At 46.6% G+C, this 16,363-nt stretch overlaps 2 non-coding genes across 2 annotated transcripts; both read right to left on the reverse strand.

Moving 5' to 3' along the window:
- Positions 1-6,986: 6,986 nt before the first annotated feature.
- Trnai-aau (transfer RNA isoleucine (anticodon AAU)) lies at positions 6,987-7,058 on the reverse strand. The gene has a single exon. It is a non-coding gene; the product is annotated as a tRNA-Ile (tRNA).
- A 1,453-nt stretch (positions 7,059-8,511) lies between these two features.
- Positions 8,512-8,583, reverse strand: Trnai-aau (transfer RNA isoleucine (anticodon AAU)). The gene has a single exon. It is a non-coding gene; the product is annotated as a tRNA-Ile (tRNA).
- Positions 8,584-16,363: the final 7,780 nt, after the last annotated feature.

Below are 16,363 nucleotides of genomic sequence, written 5' to 3' on the forward strand. Positions count from 1 at the left end.
TGTGACTCAAAAGCCGAACGAGTTACTTTCCGACGTTGTTTTAGATGTGCAAGTGATAGTCAAAACTCGCTGTGTCGGCACTCTGCCGACCATTTCGCTAGTTAACACCGGTCTTGTTGTGTGTGTTTCAAGCTCAAGAGCATCTCCAAGCAAAAAATGGTCAACAGCAACATTCAGACGGTTTCGTACTGCTCAATCGCTACATTAAAACGTTATGTTTCTTTTCAGAACTGGAAAAACACAAGCGTGACAGCATTCGAACCTGTAATTATCAGATCCGAAGTCCGACGCCTTATCCATTAGGCCACACGGTCACTGACGACCAATATTTACATGTATACGACTCATCTCGAAACGCTCACACCACTGAGGATTTGTGTTTTCGTTCTACACAGCCGCTGCCCCTTGCTCTTTCCCACCCATTCGTTACATTCAACCTCTGACGTGACCGACCAAATATAGACTGAGAAACAAGACCACACACTTTGTGAATTCGGAATCGAAGGCAGGGCGTCCCTCGCCGCATTTGCTACGATTGCCATTTGCTACTTCTGCAGAAGCGGCGGCGGCGGCGACGACGACGACGACGACGACGACGACGACGACGACGACGACGAATATCGCGAGAGGCTCTGAGATATGTGAGAAATACATCTATAAAATGTAATTCAGACTGCCTCGCCCCACCTTATGCTGTACCGCTTTGGCAAATGCTTTGTCTGCGCCATTCGCCTTAATCGCATCTGAGAGTAATTCTTAAAAAAACGCCTGTCGCTAATTGTTCGTCATCACAGGTACTGTTTGCTATACGGCCACGACGCGCAACTGATTTCCAAAATTCATCTTTCTCCTGTGAGGATGGAACTTACGACCCCTGGTTTATTAGACCAGTGCTCTACCACTGAGCTAAAGAGGCGCGGCCTAGCGGTACTCTTGGGTATTTCGTCCTTACGGTCGTCTGCATCATCAGACTTTAGCTGACAACACTTCATATTACCGGCTAATATTTGCAGCTATGGCGACAAATTACTGCTTGGCTACACATCTGACACGTAACCGATGTGCTGTCCAAACAACAACACTTGCATTTCAGAACATGTCTTTCACACATGTCTACAAAATCACCTTCACCTTCAAATACAGCTTCCTTGCGACTGACAGAGACGTAGGCAAAGTTTAAAGTTGCTATTTCCATTACATCTCGTTAATCAGAAAAACGGTAATTTACACCTGCAGCGGAACAAAATTCCGTTCCGCCCAGCGTCTGGCGCGAACCCACGACCCTGGGATTAAGAGTCTGACGCTCTACCGACTGAGGTAGCCGGCGACCTCGGTGAATACCTGCCGGGTAGCACGTCACACAGTACTCGTTTGGGGTGGGTGGTCCCATACAGAATCTCTCCATGATGCCTATTGTTTTCCTAACGTCACACTCGTCACGTACTTCACTTTTATGTCATAATCATTTCTGAGAGGTAAAGAAATTGCATGACAACATGCAGAGCTAGTGGCGTCAAAATTAACACACATACTTTATGTGACTCAAAAGCCGAACGAGTTACTTTCCGACGTTGTTTTAGATGTGCAAGTGATAGTCAAAACTCGCTGTGTCGGCACTCTGCCGACCATTTCGCTAGTTAACACCGGTCTTGTTGTGTGTGTTTCAAGCTCAAGAGCATCTCCAAGCAAAAAATGGTCAACAGCAACATTCAGACGGTTTCGTACTGCTCAATTGCTACATTAAAACGTTATGTTTCTTTTTCAGAACTGGAAAAACACAAGCGTGACAGCATTCGAACCTGTAGTTTTCAGATCCGAAGTCCGACGCCTTATCCATTAGGCCACACGGTCACTGACGACCAATATTTACATGTATACGACTCATCTCGAAACGCTCACACCACTGAGGATTTGTGTTTTCGTTCTACACAGCCGCTGCCCCTTGCTCTTTCCCACCCATTCGTTACATTCAACCTCTGACGTGACCGACCAAATATAGACTGAGAAACAAGACCACACACTTTGTGAATTCGGAATCGAAGGCAGGGCGTCCCTCGCCGCATTTGCTACGATTGCCATTTGCTACTTCTGCAGAAGCGGCGGCGGCGGCGACGACGAAGACGACGACGACGACGACGACGACGACGACGACGACGACCAATATCGCGAGAGGCTATGAGATATGTGAGAAATACATCTATAAAATGTAATTCAGACTGCCTCGCCCCACCTTATGCTGTACCGCTTTGGCAAATGCTTTGTCTGCGCCATTCGCCTTAATCGCATCTGAGAGTAATTCTTAAAAAAACGCCTGTCGCTAATTGTTCGTCATCACAGGTACTGTTTGCTATACGGCCACGACGCGCAACTGATTTCCAAAATTCATCTTTCTCCTGTGAGGATGGAACTTACGACCCCTGGTTTATTAGACCAGTGCTCTACCACTGAGCTAAAGAGGCGCGGCCTAGCGGTACTCTTGGGTACTTCGTCCTTACGGTCGTCTGCATCATCAGACTTTAGCTGACAACACTTCATATTACCGGCTAATATTTGCAGCTATGGCGACAAATTACTGCTTGGCTACACATCTGACACGTAACCGATGTGCTGTCCAAACAACAACACTTGCATTTCAGAACATGTCTTTCACACATGTCTACAAAATCACCTTCACCTTCAAATACAGCTTCCTTGCGACTGACAGAGACGTAGGCAAAGTTTAAAGTTGCTATTTCCATTACATCTCGTTAATCAGAAAAACGGTAATTTACACCTGCAGCGGAACAAAATTCCGTTCCACCCAGCGTCTGGCGCGAACCCACGACCCTGGGATTAAGAGTCTGACGCTCTACCGACTGAGGTAGCCGGCTACCTCGGTGAATACCTGCCGGGTAGCACGTCACACAGTACTCGTTTGGGGTGGGTGGTCCCATACAGAATCTGTCCATGATGCCTAATGTTTTCCTAACGTCACACTCGTCACGTACTTCACTTTTATGTCATTATCATTTCTGAGAGGTAAAGAAATTGCATGACAACATGCAGAGCTAGTGGCGTCAAAATTAACACACATACTTTATGTGACTCAAAAGCCGAACGATTTACTTTCCGACGTTGTTTTAGATGTGCAAGTGATAGTCAAAACTCGCTGTGTCGGCACTCTGCCGACCATTTCGCTAGTTAACACCGGTCTTGTTGTGTGTGTTTCAAGCTCAAGAGCATCTCCAAGCAAAAAATGGTCAACAGCAACATTCAGACGGTTTCGTAGTGCTCAATTGCTACATTAAAACGTTATGTTTCTTTTTCAGAACTGGAAAAACACAAGCGTGACAGCATTCGAACCTGTAATTTTCAGATCCGAAGTCCGACGCCTTATCCATTAGGCCACACGGTCACTGACGACCAACATTTACGTGTATACGACTCATCTCGAAACGCTCACACCACTGAGGATTTGTGTTTTCGTTCTACACAGCCGCTGCCCCTTGCTCTTTCCCACCCATTCGTTACATTCAACCTGTGACGAGACCGACCAAATATAGACTGAGAAACAAGACCACACACTTTGTGAATTCGGAATCGAAGGCAGGGCGTCCCTCGCCGCATTTGCTACGATTGCCATTTGCTACTTCTGCAGAAGCGGCGGCGGCGGCGACGACGACGACGACGACGACGACGAATATCGCGAGAGGCTCTGAGATATGTGAGAAATACATCTATAAAATGTAATTCAGACTGCCTCGCCCCACCTTATGCTGTACCGCTTTGGCAAATGCTTTATCTGCGCCATTCGCCTTAATCGCATCTGAGAGTAATTCTTAAAAAAACGCCTGTCGCTAATTGTTCGTCATCACAGGTACTGTTTGCTATACGGCCACGACGCGCAACTGATTTCCAAAATTCATCTTTCTCCTGTGAGGATGGAACTTACGACCCCTGGTTTATGAGACTAGTGCTCTACCACTGAGCTAAAGAGGCGCGGCCTAGCGGTACCCTTGGGTACTTCGTCCTTACGGTCGTCTGCATCATCAGACTTTAGCTGACAACACTTCATATTACCGGCTAATATTTGCAGCTATGGCGACAAATTACTGCTTGGCTACACATCTGACACGTAACCGATGTGCTGTCCAAACAACAACACTTGCATTTCAGAACATGTCTTTCACACATGTCTACAAAATCACCTTCACCTTCAAATACAGCTTCCTTGCGACTGACAGAGACGTAGGCAAAGTTTAAAGTTGCTATTTCCATTAAATCTCGTTAATCAGAAAAACGGTAATTTACACCTGCAGCGGAACAAAATTCCGTTCCGCCCAGTGTCTGGCTCGAACCCACGACCCTGGGATTAAGAGTCTGACGCTCTACCGACTGAGGTAGCCGGCTACCTCGCTGAATATCTGAGGGGTAGCATGTCACACAGTACTCGTTTGGGGTGGGTGGTCCCATACAGAATCTCTCCATGATGCCTAATGTTTTCCTAACGTCACACTCGTCACGTACTTCACTTTTATGTCATAATCATTTCTGAGAGGTAAAGAAATTGCATGACAACATGCCGAGCTAGTGGCGTCAAAATTAACACACATACTTTATGTGACTCAAAAGCCGAACGAGTTACTTTCCGACGTTGTTTTAGATGTGCAAGTGATAGTCAAAACTCGCTGTGTCGGCACTCTGCCGACCATTTCGCTAGTTAACACCGGTCTTGTTGTGTGTGTTTCAAGCTCAAGAGCATCTCCAAGCAAAAAATGGTCAACAGCAACATTCAGACGGTTACGTACTGCTCAATTGCTACATTAAAACGTTATGTTTCTTTTTCAGAACTGGAAAAACACAAGCGTGACAGCATTCGAACCTGTAATCTTCAGATCCGAAGTCCGACGCCTTATCCATTAGGCCACACGGTCACTGACGACCAACATTTACATTTATACGACTCATCTCGAAACGCTCACACCACTGAGGATTTGTGTTTTCGTTCTACACAGCCGCTGCCCCTTGCTCTTTCCCACCCATTCGTTACATTCAACCTCTGACGTGACCGACCAAATATAGACTGAGAAACAAGACCACACACTTTGTGCATTCGGAATCGAAGGCAGGGCGTCCCTCGCCGCATTTGCTACGATTGCCATTTGCTACTTCTGCAGAAGCGGCGGCGGCGGCGGCGACGACGACGACGACGACGACGACGACGACGACGACGACGAATATCGCGAGAGGCTCTGAGATATGTGAGAAATACATCTATAAAATGTAATTCAGACTGCCTCGCCCCACCTTATGCTGTACCGCTTTGGCAAATGCTTTATCTGCGCCATTCGCCTTAATCGCATCTGAGAGTAATTCTTAAAAAAACCCCTTTCGCTAATTGTTCGTTATCACAGGTACTGTTTGCTATACGGCCACGACGCGCAACTGATTTCCAAAATTCATCTTTCTCCTGTGAGGATGGAACTTACGACCCCTGGTTTATTAGACCAGTGCTCTACCACTGAGCTAAAGAGGCGCAGCCTAGCTGTACGCTTGGGTACTTCATCCTTACGGTCGTCTGCATCATCAGACTTTAGCTGACAACACTTCATATTACCGGCTAATATTTGCAGCTATGGCGACAAATTACTGCTTGGCTACACATCTGACACGTAACCGATGTGCTGTCCAAACAACAACACTTGCATTTCAGAACATGTCTTTCACACATGTCTACAAAATCACCTTCACCTTCAAATACAGCTTCCTTGCGACTGACAGAGACGTAGGCAAAGTTTAAAGTTGCTATTTCCATTAAATCTCGTTAATCAGAAAAACGGTAATTTACACCTGCAGCGGAACAGAATTCCTTTCCGCCCAGCGTCTGGCTCGAACCCACGACCCTGGGATTAAGAGTCTGACGCTCTACCGACTGAGGTAGCCGGCTACCTCGCTGAATATCTGAGGGGTAGCATGTCACACAGTACTCGTTTGGGGTGGGTGGTCCCATACAGAATCTCTCCATGATGCCTAATGTTTTCCTAACGTCACACTCGTCACGTACTTCACTTTTATGTCATAATCATTTCTGAGAGGTAAAGAAATTGCATGACAACATGCCGAGCTAGTGGCGTCAAAATTAACACACATACTTTATGTGACTCAAAAGCCGAACGAGTTACTTTCCGACGTTGTTTTAGATGTGCAAGTGATAGTCAAAACTCGCTGTGTCGGCACTCTGCCGACCATTTCGCTAGTTAACACCGGTCTTGTTGTGTGTGTTTCAAGCTCAAGAGCATCTCCAAGCAAAAAATGGTCAACAGCAACATTCAGACGGTTACGTACTGCTCAATTGCTACATTAAAACGTTATGTTTCTTTTTCAGAACTGGAAAAACACAAGCGTGACAGCATTCGAACCTGTAATCTTCAGATCCGAAGTCCGACGCCTTATCCATTAGGCCACACGGTCACTGACGAAGAACATTTACATGTATACGACTCATCTCGAAACGCTCATACCACTGAGGATTTGTGTTTTCGTTCTACACAGCCGCTGCCCCTTGCTCTTTCCCACCCATTCGTTACATTCAACCTCTGACGTGACCGACCAAATATAGACTGAGAAACAAGACCACACACTTTGTGCATTCGGAATCGAAGGCAGGGCGTCCCTCGCCGCATTTGCTACGATTGCCATTTGCTACCTCTGCAGAAGCGGCGGCGGCGGTGGCGACGACGACGACGACGACGACGACGACGACGACGACGACGACGACGAATATCGCGAGAGGCTCTGAGATATGTGAGAAATACATCTATAAAATGTAATTCAGACTGCCTCGCCCCACCTTATGCCGTACCGCTTTGGCAAATGCTTTATCTGCGCCATTCGCCTTAATCGCATCTGAGAGTAATTCTTAAAAAAACCCCTTTCGCTAATTGTTCGTTATCACAGGTACTGTTTGCTATACGGCCACGACGCGCAACTGGTTTCCAAAATTCATCTTTCTCCTGTGAGGATGGAACTTACGACCCCTGGTTTATTAGACCAGTGCTCTACCACTGAGCTAAAGAGACACGGCCTAGCTGTACGCTTGGGTACTTCATCCTTACGGTCGTCTGCATCATCAGACTTTAGCTGACAACACTTCATATTACCGGCTAATATTTGCAGCTATGGCGACAAATTACTGCTTGGCTACACATCTGACACGTAACCGATGTGCTGTCCAAACAACAACACTTGCATTTCAGAACATGTCTTTCACACATGTCTACAAAATCACCTTCACCTTCAAATACAGCTTCCTTGCGACTGACAGAGACGTAGGCAAAGTTTAAAGTTGCTATTTCCATTAAATCTCGTTAATCAGAAAAACGGTAATTTACACCTGCAGCGGAACAAAATTCCGTTCCGCCCAGCGTCTGGCTCGAACCCACGACCCTGGGATTAAGAGTCTGACGCTCTACCGACTGAGGTAGCCGGCTACCTCGGTGAATATCTGCCGGGTAGCACGTCACACAGTACTCGTTTGGGGTGGGTGGTCCCATACAGAATCTCTCCATGATGCCTAATGTTTTCCTAACGTCACACTCGTCACGTACTTCCTTTTTATGTCATAATCATTTCTGAGAGGTAAAGAAATTGCATGACAACATGCAGAGCTAGTGGAGTCAAAATTAACACACATACTTTATGTGACTCAAAAGCCGAACGAGTTACTTTCCGACGTTGTTTTAGATGTGCAAGTGATAGTCAAAACTCGCTGTGTCGGCACTCTGCCGACCATTTCGCTAGTTAACACCGGTCTTGTTGTGTGTGTTTCAAGCTCAAGAGCATCTCCAAGCAAAAAATGGTCAACAGCAACATTCAGACGGTTTCGTACTGCTCAATTGCTACATTAAAACGTTATGTTTCTTTTTCAGAACTGGAAAAACACAAGCGTGACAGCATTCGAACCTGTAATCTTCAGATCCGAAGTCCGACGCCTTATCCATTAGGCCACACGGTCACTGACGAACAACATTTACATGTATACGACTCATCTCGAAACGCTCATACCACTGAGGATTTGTGTTTTCGTTCTACACAGCCGCTGCCCCTTGCTCTTTCCCACCCATTCGTTACATTCAACCTCTGACGTGACCGACCAAATATAGACTGAGAAACAAGACCACACACTTTGTGCATTCGGAATCGAAGGCAGGGCGTCCCTCGCCGCATTTGCTACGATTGCCATTTGCTACTTCTGCAGAAGCGGCGGCGGCGACGACGACGACGACGACGACGACGACGACGACGAATATCGCGAGAGGCTCTGAGATATGTGAAAAATACATCTATAAAATGTAATTCAGACTGCCTCGCCCCACCTTATGCTGTACCGCTTTGGCAAATGCTTTATCTGCGCCATTCGCCTTAATCGCATCTGAGAGTAATTCTTAAAAAAACTCCTGTCGCTAATTGTTCGTCATCACAGGTACTGTTTGCTATACGGCCACGACGCGCAACTGATTTCCAAAATTCATCTTTCTCCTGTGAGGATGGAACTTACGACCCCTGGTTTATTAGACCAGCGCTCTACCACTGAGCTAAAGAGGCGCGGCCTAGCGGTACTCTTGGGTACTTCGTCCTTACGGTCGTCTGCATCATCAGACTTTAGCTGACAACACTTCATATTACCGGCTAATATTTGCAGCTATGGCGACAAATTACTGCTTGGCTACACATCTGACACGTAACCGATGTGCTGTCCAAACAACAACACTTGCATTTCAGAACATGTCTTTCACACATGTCTACAAAATCACCTTCACCTTCAAATACAGCTTCCTTGCGACTGACAGAGACGTAGGCAAAGTTTAAAGTTGCTATTTCCATTAAATCTCGTTAATCAGAAGAACGGTAATTTACACCTGCAGCGGAACAAAATTCCTTTTCGCCCAGCGTCTGGCTCGAACCCACGACCCTGGGATTAAGAGTCTGACGCTCTACCGACTGCGCTAGCCGGCTACCTCGGTGAATACCTCCCGGGTAGCACGTCACATAGTACTCGTTTGGGGTGGGTGGTCCCATACAGAATCTCTCCATGATGCCTAATGTTTTCCTAACGTCACACTCGTCACGTACTTCACTTTTATGTCATAACCATTTCTGAGAGGTAAAGAAATTGCATGACAACATGCAGAGCTAGTGGAGTCAAAATTAACACACATACTTTATGTGACTCAAAAGCCGAACGAGTTACTTTCCGACGTTGTTTTAGATGTGCAAGTGATAGTCAAAACTCGCTGTGTCGGCACTCTGCCGACCATTTCGCTAGTTAACACCGGTCTTGTTGTGTGTGTTTCAAGCTCAAGAGCATCTCCAAGCAAAAAATGGTCAACAGCAACATTCAGACGGTTTCGTACTGCTCAATTGCTACATTAAAACGTAATGTTTCTTTTTCAGAACTTGAAAAACAAAAGCGTGACAGCATTCGAACCTGTAATCTACAGATCCGAAGTCCGACGCCTTATCCATTAGGCCACACGGTCACTGACGACCAACATTTACATGTATACGACTCATCTCGAAACGCTCACACCACTGAGGATTTGTGTTTTCGTTCTACACAGCCGCTGCCCCTTGCTCTTTCCCACCCATTCGTTACATTCAACCTCTGACGAGACCGACCAAATATAGACTGAGAAACAAGACCACACACTTTGTGCATTCGGAATCGAAGGCAGGGCGTCCCTCGCCGCATTTGCTACGATTGCCATTTGCTACTTCTGCAGAAGCGGCGGCGGCGACGACGACGACGACGACGACGACGACGACGACGAATATCGCGAGAGGCTCTGAGATATGTGAGAAATACATCTATAAAATGTAATTCAGACTGCCTCGCCCCACCTTATGCTGTACCGCTTTGGCAAATGCTTTATCTGCGCCATTCGCCTTAATTGCATCTGAGAGTAATTCTTAAAAAAACGTCTGTCGCTAATTGTTCGTCATCACAGGTACTGTTTGCTATACGGCCACGACGCGCAACTGATTTCCAAAATTCATCTTTCTCCTGTGAGGATGGAACTTACGACCCCTGATTTATTAGACCAGTGCTCTACCACTGAGCTAAAGAGGCGCGGCCTAGCGGTACTCTTGGGTACTTCGTCCTTACGGTCGTCTGCATCATCAGACTTTAGCTGACAACACTTCATATTACCGGCTAAAATTTGCAGCTATGGCGACAACTTACTGCTTGGCTGCACATCTGACACGTAACCGATGTGCTGTCCAAACAACAACACTTGCATTTCAGAACATGTCTTTCACACATGTCTACAAAATCACCTTCACCTTCAAATACAGCTTCCTTGCGACTGACAGAGACGTAGGCAAAGTTTAAAGTTGCTATTTCCATTAAATCTCGTTAATCAGAAAAACGGTAATTTACACCTGCAGCGGAACAAAATGCCGTTCCGCCCAGCGTCTGGCTCAAACCCACGACCCTGGGATTAAGAGTCTGACGCTCTACCGACTGAGGTAGCCGGCTACCTCGGTGAATACCTGCCGGGTAGCACGTCACACAGTACTCGTTTGGGGTGGGTGGTCCCATACAGAATCTCTCCATGATGCCTAATGTTTTCCTAACGTCACACTCGTCACGTACTTCACTTTTATGTCATAATCATTTCTGAGAGGTAAAGAAATTGCATGACAACATGCAGAGCTAGTGGCGTCAAAATTAACACACATACTTTATGTGACTCAAAAGCCGAACGAGTTACTTTCCGACGTTGTTTTAGATGTGCAAGTGATAGTCAAAACTCGCTGTGTCGGCACTCTGCCGACCATTTCGCTAGTTATCACCGGTCTTGTTGTGCGTGTTTCAAGCTCAAGAGCATCTCCAAGCAAAAAATGGTCAACAGCAACATTCAGACGGTTTCGTACTGCTCAATTGCTACATTAAAACGTTATGTTTCTTTTTCAGAACTGGAAAAACACAAGCGTGACAGCATTCGAACCTGTAATCTTCAGATCCGAAGTCCGACGCCTTATCCATTAGGCCACACGGTCACTGACGACCAACATTTACATGTATACGACTCATCTCGAAACGCTCACACCACTGAGGATTTGTGTTTTCGTTCTACACAGCCGCTGCCCCTTGCTCTTTCCCACCCATTCGTTACATTCAACCTCTGACGTGACCGACCAAATATAGACTGAGAAACAAGACCACACACTTTGTGCATTCGGAATCGAAGGCAGGGCGTCCCTCGCCGCATTTGCTACGATTGCCATTTGCTACTTCTGCAGAAGCGGCGGCGGCGGCGGCGACGACGACGACGACGACGACGACGACGACGACGACGAATATCGCGAGAGGCTCTGAGATATGTGAGAAATACATCTATAAAATGTAATTCAGACTGCCTCGCCCCACCTTATGCTGTACCGCTTTGGCAAATGCTTTATCTGCGCCATTCGCCTTAATCGCATCTGAGAGTAATTCTTAAAAAAACCCCTTTCGCTAATTGTTCGTTATCACAGGTACTGTTTGCTATACGGCCACGACGCGCAACTGATTTCCAAAATTCATCTTTCTCCTGTGAGGATGGAACTTACGACCCCTGGTTTATTAGACCAGTGCTCTACCACTGAGCTAAAGAGGCGCGGCCTAGCTGTACTCTTGGGTACTTCATCCTTACGGTCGTCTGCATCATCAGACTTTAGCTGACAACACTTCATATTACCGGCTAATATTTGCAGCTATGGCGACAAATTACTGCTTGGCTACACATCTGACACGTAACCGATGTGCTGTCCAAACAACAACACTTGCATTTTAGAACATGTCTTTCACACATGTCTACAAAATCACCTTCACCTTCAAATACAGCTTCCTTGCGACTGACAGAGACGTAGGCAAAGTTTAAAGTTGCCATTTCCATTAAATCTCGTTAATCAGAAAAACGGTAATTTACACCTGCAGCGGAACAGAATTCCGTTCCGCCCAGCGTCTGGCTCGAATCCACGACCCTGGGATTAAGAGTCTGACGCTCTACCGACTGAGGTAGCCGGCTACCTCGGTGAATACCTGTCGGGTAGCACGTCACACAGTACTCGTTTGGGGTGGGTGGTCCCATACAGAATCTCTCCATGATGCCTAATGTTTTCCTAACGTCACACTCGTCACGTACTTCACTTTTATGTCATAATCATTTCTGAGAGGTAAAGAAATTGCATGAAAACATGCAGAGCTAGTGGCGTCAAAATTAACACACATACTTTATGTGACTCAAAAGCCGAACGAGTTACTTTCCGACGTTGTTTTAGATGTGCAAGTGATAGTCAAAACTCGCTGTGTCGGCACTCTGCCGACCATTTCGCTAGTTAACACCGGTCTTGTTGTGTGTGTTTCAAGCTCAAGAGCATCTCCAAGCAAAAAATGGTCAACAGCAACATTCAGACGGTTTCGTACTGCTCAATTGCTACATTAAAACGTTATGTTTCTTTTTCAGAACTGGAAAAACACAAGCGTGACAGCATTCGAACCTGTAATCTTCAGATCCGAAGTCCGACGCCTTATCCATTAGGCCACACGGTCACTGACGACCAACATTTACATGTATACGACTCATCTCGAAACGCTCTCACCACTGAGGATTTGTGTTTTCGTTCTACACAGCCGCTGCCCCTTGCTCCTTCCCACCCATTCGTTACATTCAACCTCTGACGAGACCGACCAAATATAGACTGAGAAAAAAGACCACACACTTTGTTCATTCGGAATCGAAGGCAGGGCGTCCCTCGCCGCATTTGCTACGATTGCCATTTGCTACTTCTGCAGAAGCGGCGGCGGCGACGGCGGCGGCGACGACGACGAATATCGCGAGAGGCTCTGAGATATGTGAGAAATACATCTATAAAATGTAATTCAGACTGCCTCGCCCCACCTTATGCTGCACCGCTTTGGCAAATGCTTTATCTGCGCCATTCGCCTTAATCGCATCTGAGAGTAATTCTTAAAAAAACGCCTGTCGCTAATTGTTCGTCATCACAGGTACTGTTTGCTATACGGCCACGACGCGCAACTGATTTCCAAAATTCATCTTTCTCCTGTGAGGATGGAACTTACGACCCCTGGTTTATTAGACCAGTGCTCTACCACTGAGCTAAAGAGGCGCGGCCTAGCGGTACCCTTGGGTACTTCGTCCTTACGGTCGTCTGCATCATCAGACTTTAGCTGACAACACTTCATATTACCGGCTAATATTTGCAGCTATGGTGACAAATTACTGCTTGGCTACACATCTGACACGTAACCGATGTGCTGTCCAAACAACAACACTTGCATTTCAGAACATGTCTTTCACACATGTCTACAAAATCACCTTCACCCTCAAATACAGCTTCCTTGCGACTGACAGAGACGTAGGCAAAGTTTAAAGTTGCTATTTCCATTAAATCTCGTTAATCAGAAAAACGGTAATTTACACCTGCAGCGGAACAAAATTCCGTTCCGCCCAGCGTCTGGCTCGAACCCACGACCCTGGGATTAAGAGTCTGACGCTCTACCGACTGAGGTAGCCGGCTACCTCGGTGAATACCTGCCGGGTAGCACGTCACACAGTACTCGTTTGGGGTGGGTGGTCCCATACAGAATCTCTCCATGATGCCTAATGTTTTCCTAACGTCACACTCGTCACGTACTTCACTTTTATGTCATAATCATTTCTGAGAGGTAAAGAAATTGCATGACAACATGCAGAGCTAGTGGCGTCAAAATTAACACACATACTTTATGTGACTCAAAAGCCGAACGAGTTACTTTCCGACGTTGTTTTAGATGTGCAAGTGATAGTCAAAACTCGCTGTGTCGGCACTCTGCCGACCATTTCGCTAGTTAACACCGGTCTTGTTGTGTGTGTTTCAAGCTCAAGAGCATCTCCAAGCAAAAAATGGTCAACAGCAACATTCAGACGGTTTCGTACTGCTCAATTGCTACATTAAAACGTTATGTTTCTTTTTCAGAACTGGAAAAACACAAGCGTGACAGCATTCGAACCTGTAATCTTCAGATCCGAAGTCCGACGCCTTATCCATTAGGCCACACGGTCACTGACGACCAACATTTACATGTATACGACTCATCTCGAAACGCTCACACCACTGAGGATTTGTGTTTTCGTTCTACACAGCCGCTGCCCCTTGCTCTTTCCCACCCATTCGTTACATTCAACCTCTGACGTGACCGACCAAATATAGACTGAGAAACAAGACCACACACTTTGTGCATTCGGAATCGAAGGCAGGGCGTCCCTCGCCGCATTTGCGACGATTGCCATTTGCTACTTCTGCAGAAGCGGCGGCGGCGGCGGCGACGACGACGACGACGACGACGACGACGACGACGACGACGACGACGAATATCGCGAGAGGCTCTGAGATATGTGAGAAATACATCTATAAAATGTAATTCAGACTGCCTCGCCCCACCTTATGCTGTACCGCTTTGGCAAATGCTTTATCTGCGCCATTCGCCTTAATCGCATCTGAGAGTAATTCTTAAAAAAACCCCTTTCGCTAATTGTTCGTTATCACAGGTACTGTTTGCTATACGGCCACGACGCGCAACTGATTTCCAAAATTCATCTTTCTCCTGTGAGGATGGAACTTACGACCCCTGGTTTATTAGACCAGTGCTCTACCACTGAGCTAAAGAGGCGCGGCCTAGCTGTACTCTTGGGTACTTCATCCTTACGGTCGTCTGCATCATCAGACTTTAGCTGACAACACTTCATATTACCGGCTAATATTTGCAGCTATGGCGACAAATTACTGCTTGGCTACACATCTGACACGTAACCGATGTGCTGTCCAAACAACAACACTTGCATTTCAGAACATGTCTTTCACACATGTCTACAAAATCACCTTCACCTTCAAATACAGCTTCCTTGCGACTGACAGAGACGTAGGCAAAGTTTAAAGTTGCCATTTAAATTAAATCTCGTTAATCAGAAAAACGGTAATTTACCCCTGCAGCGGAACAGAATTCCGTTCCGCCCAGCGTCTGGCTCGAATCCACGACCCTGGGATTAAGAGTCTGACGCTCTACCGACTGAGGTAGCCGGCTACCTCGGTGAATACCTGCCGGGTAGCACGTCACACAGTACTCGTTTGGGGTGGGTCGTCCCATACAGAATCTCTCCATGATGCCTAATGTTTTCCTAACGTCACACTCGTCACGTACTTCACTTTTATGTCATAATCATTTCTGAGAGGTAAAGAAATTGCATGACAACATGCAGAGCTAGTGGCGTCAAAATTAACACACATACTTTATGTGACTCAAAAGCCGAACGAGTTACTTTCCGACGTTGTTTTAGATGTGCAAGTGATAGTCAAAACTCGCTGTGTCGGCACTCTGCCTACCATTTCGCTAGTTAACACCGGTCTTGTTGTGTGTGTATCAAGCTCAAGAGCATCTCCAAGCAAAAAATGGTCAACAGCAACATTCAGACGGTTTCGTAGTGCTCAATTGGTACATTAAAACGGTATGTTTCTTTTTCAGAACTGGAAAAACACGAGCGTGACAGCATTCGAACCTGTAAACTTCATATCCGAAGTCCGACGCCTTATCCATTAGGCCACACGGTCACTGACGACCAACATTTACATGTATACGACTCATCTCGAAACGCTCTCACCACTGAGGATTTGTGTTTTCGTTCTACACAGCCGCTGCCCCTTGCTCCTTCCCACCCATTCGTTACATTCAACCTCTGACGAGACCGACCAAATATAGACTGAGAAAAAAGACCACACACTTTGTTCATTCGGAATCGAAGGCAGGGCGTCCCTCGCCGCATTTGCTACGATTGCCATTTGCTACTTCTGCAGAAGCGGCGGCGGCGGCGACGACGACGACGACGACGACGACGAATATCGCGAGAGGCTCTGAGATATGTGAGAAATACATCTATAAAATGTAATTCAGACTGCCTCGCCCCACCTTATGCCGTACCGCTTTGGCAAATGCTTTATCTGCGCCATTCGCCTTAATCGCATCTGAGAGTAATTCTTAAAAAAACGCCTGTCGCTAATTGTTCGTCATCACAGGTACTGTTTGCTATACGGCCACGACGCGCAACTGATTTCCAAAATTCATCTTTCTCCTGTGAGGATGGAACTTACGACCCCTGGTTTATTAGACCAGTGCTCTACCACTGAGCTAAAGAGGCGCGGCCTAGCGGTACTCTTGGGTACTTCGTCCTTACGGTCGTCTGCATCATCAGACTTTAGCTGACAACACTTCATATTACCGGCTAATATTTGCAGCTATGGTGACAAATTACTGCTTGGCTACACATCTGACACGTAACCGATG

The sequence above is a fragment of the Schistocerca gregaria genome, chromosome 8 (genome assembly GCF_023897955.1).
Source record: "Schistocerca gregaria isolate iqSchGreg1 chromosome 8, iqSchGreg1.2, whole genome shotgun sequence".
Classification (NCBI taxonomy): Eukaryota; Metazoa; Arthropoda; class Insecta; order Orthoptera; family Acrididae; genus Schistocerca; species Schistocerca gregaria.